Raw genomic sequence first — 3,404 nt, 5'->3', positions numbered from 1 at the left:
TAGCTCTTGTAAACCAGGCTGGTCTCGAACTCACAGAGATCCGCCTGCCTCTGCCTCCCGAGTGCTGGGATTAAAGGCGTGCGCCACCACCGCCCAGCCATAAGGAGTTTTTTAGTATTTATAAATTGGTCTTTACAATTGCTAGACTAAAAACATCCCTAAAAGGGTTCACAGATGTTCATGACTCACTAGATGCAGGGAAACTGCCCTAAGCTGTCTTTTAAAAGGCTAAAAGTGGTATTCAAAATTCCATCTTTAATTATGTACAATGTGTGCTCCTCCCGACATTGGTCTTCCTTAACTTTTTCTTTTCAATTATTTTACTTTATTTGGTGTTTCATTTTTGTTGTTATTTTGAGACATGGTGTCACTATCTCTATAACAACCGAGACTCAATAGAAAACAGAAGGCTTTTCAAGTCCTAAGAAAACTCTAGGCCTGGCTCCCCGAGACATCAGCAACCTTCCACCTATATGTGGATGAGGCCGGGGAAGTACAAAGGGAGTCCTCTCAATCTCAGTGGCCCCTTGTATTCAGGTCATGGCCGAAACTGCTCTTTGGGGAAGACGGCTGATAAACTGACTTTGGGGCAGGAACTGTTCCTCGCTTTCTACATTCAGTAGAGACCCTGCGATGATGTGAATGAAAATGGTCTCATAGGCCCATAGAAAATGACACTATTAGGAGGTGTGGCTGTTGTGTTCCACTTGTTGGAGGAAGTGTCACTGGGGAGTGGGTTTTGAGGTTTCCGATGCTCAAGAAACCCACAGTGTCACTCTCTCTTCCTGCTGTCTGAGGTTCTAAATATAGAACTCTGAGCCACTTCTCCAGCAACATGTCTGCCTGCATGCTGCCTTGTTTCCCTCCATGATGATGACAGATTAAATCTCTGAACTGTAAGCCTGCACTAATTAAATGTTGTTCTTTATAAGGTGCTGTGGTCATGGTGTCTCTTCACTGGATTAAAAACCCTTAAACAGGCCTTCCTTTGGGGCACTTCAGAAAGATGGATGTCAGATACCCAGGTGCTCCTGAACCAGCCTCCATATCTGGTTCTGCATAACATCAGCCCTCAATGCTGCTAGTCTGTTACCAGATGATGACACTGTGTTCTGCACAATTGCCTAGAAGTAGTGTAGCTGATTCAACCTGTCAGGCCTGGCCTGACCAATGCCCCACTGCAGGAGACAGACAAGGTTAGGTATACTGATGGGAGCAGTTTCATCCAGAATGAAATTAGGTATGCTGGGGCTGTGGTGATAACCCAGGAGAAGACTATGTGATGTTCAATCACTTAACTGAGGAATACACAGCTAACAAGCTGAGTCCTGGCACTAACTCAGGAGCTCCGCTAGAGAAAACCAAGGTCATCACCATATATGCTGATAGCTAGTATGCCTTTTGCAATGCTCACATACAAAGGGCCCTGTACTGAGAAAAAGGACTCCTCACCCCAGCCAACAAGGACACCAAAAATGAAGAGGAGATCCTGACACTGTTAGAAGTCCTCTGACTACCACCCAAAATGGTCAATGGTCACCAAAAGGGAAATCACCCAAAACATGGGGTAGTAGGGTAGTGGAGCTAGCAGCCCAGGAGGAAGCCTTAGAGCCGCTCCCGATTTGGTGACATTGCCTGAACCTAACCTTCTTCAATGCTCCGACTATATATGGGCGGAGACTACTGGACCAAGTGAGAGAGTACCAAACAAGATAAAAAGGTTTGGTGGACGTTGCCAGACAAAAGACCTGTACTCCAATAGTTATTGGAAGACAGCTGGCAAGGGAGCGCCACCAAGCCACTCACCTAAGGCCCACCTAAACTACTGAGCTCCTTAGGTTCAGGTACTACATCTCTCAGCTGGAGTCTTGTTAAGGACATTACTTCCAGGTGTGTCATCTGTGCACAGGTAAATCCCAAAGAAGGGGGAAATGTTCTGGGTGGGGCCCAGGCCCAGGAACACCACTGGAGAGGACTGGGTACTGAACTTAACTGAAATCAAACCGACTGCCACTTGATACAAGTACCCCCTGGTGTTTGAAGACACCTTCTAGGAATGAGAAGAATTGTTCCCCAACTGTGACAGAGACTGCCTCAATATTCACCAGGAAGCGTCTCCAGGGGTAGTCCCTAGGTTTGGATTGCCCATATCCCTGGGGTCTGATCATGGCCTGGCCTTCATAGCCAAAATATTCCCAAATCTGGGAAAGGCATTAAACATTAATTAGATAGGCTACAAAGCTCAGGACAGGTAAAAAGGTTAAAAATAACAAACTTGGGCTAAAGAGTTGGCTTAGAGGTTAAGAGCACTGGCAGTTAGTTCTTCCAGGGGTCCTGAGTTCAATTCCCAGCAACTACATGGTGGTTCACAACCATCTATGAGATCTGGTGCCCTCTTCTGGCATGAAAACATATATACCATAGACATAATAAATAAATAAATCTTTAAAAATAACAATAAAAACAAAACACCCTTTAAAATATGGCCTTGATAATGGCAAAAATTGAGCCAGTCCTACCTTTTGCTTTCCTAAGGACCAGATACATCTTGTATCAAGAAGTTCATGAGACAGAAATTACTAACCATCCTCTCCCCAAGTTCTTACAGGCCCTGAAATAGACCCAGAGGGCTATTCGTCAGACAGTGAGACTCTATGCCCTTCCCCATGCCTGAGCTGGCCCACAAGTTCCAGCCTGGTGACCTCATATAGGTAAAGATGATCTGGATTGGAACAGCAATGAAGGCCACCCCACAAATCCACCACATCCAGCAGGAGGAGGCTACAGAAGGTAACAACAGATGCGTCATCACCAGGTCCTCTGAACAGTTGTGCTAGTGTCTTTTGCTGTCCCTGTGGGAAAGGCCCCAAACCTTCATAAGACAGGGTCTTGAGTATAAAAATTTAAAAAGACCAGAACCAGGGAGCGCTTAGTCAATCTATTCACTGAGACCCAACCTACCTGACAGGTAGATTTCTGTACAATATTACATCCAGACGCTACCGGGAAATGGTTCTCTGGCTGCTGGGAGGAGCATGCCCCTGAGGCTGTGAGTACACCAGTCAAGAGAAAAGGCTCTGATCTATTCAGTACTATGCCTGCCTGGATGACACCCCCAGGCCACTGTGCTTAGTATCACTACAAAACTGAGTCCTCCTGGGGTTACACTGATCCCTGCACGGTCTTAAAAATGAAACCATCACCACCTACCTGTGATATATTTATAAAGATTAGAGATTAGGGCCTGGCAAAAGCCAAAAGATATTACTGGCAAACTGGTAAAACCTAGAAAATCAGGTTATGAGCCCTCTAAGGTGGCAAGCCCCCAAACTCCAGTTTCCCCAGGAATTTCTTTGGTAATCTCTCTTTTTTTTTTTTTTTTTTTTTTTTTTTTTTTTTTTTTT

Source organism: Microtus ochrogaster, chromosome 1 (genome assembly GCF_000317375.1).
Source record: "Microtus ochrogaster isolate Prairie Vole_2 chromosome 1, MicOch1.0, whole genome shotgun sequence".
NCBI lineage: Eukaryota > Metazoa > Chordata > Mammalia > Rodentia > Cricetidae > Microtus > Microtus ochrogaster.
Note: the sequence above shows the minus strand (reverse complement) of the source record.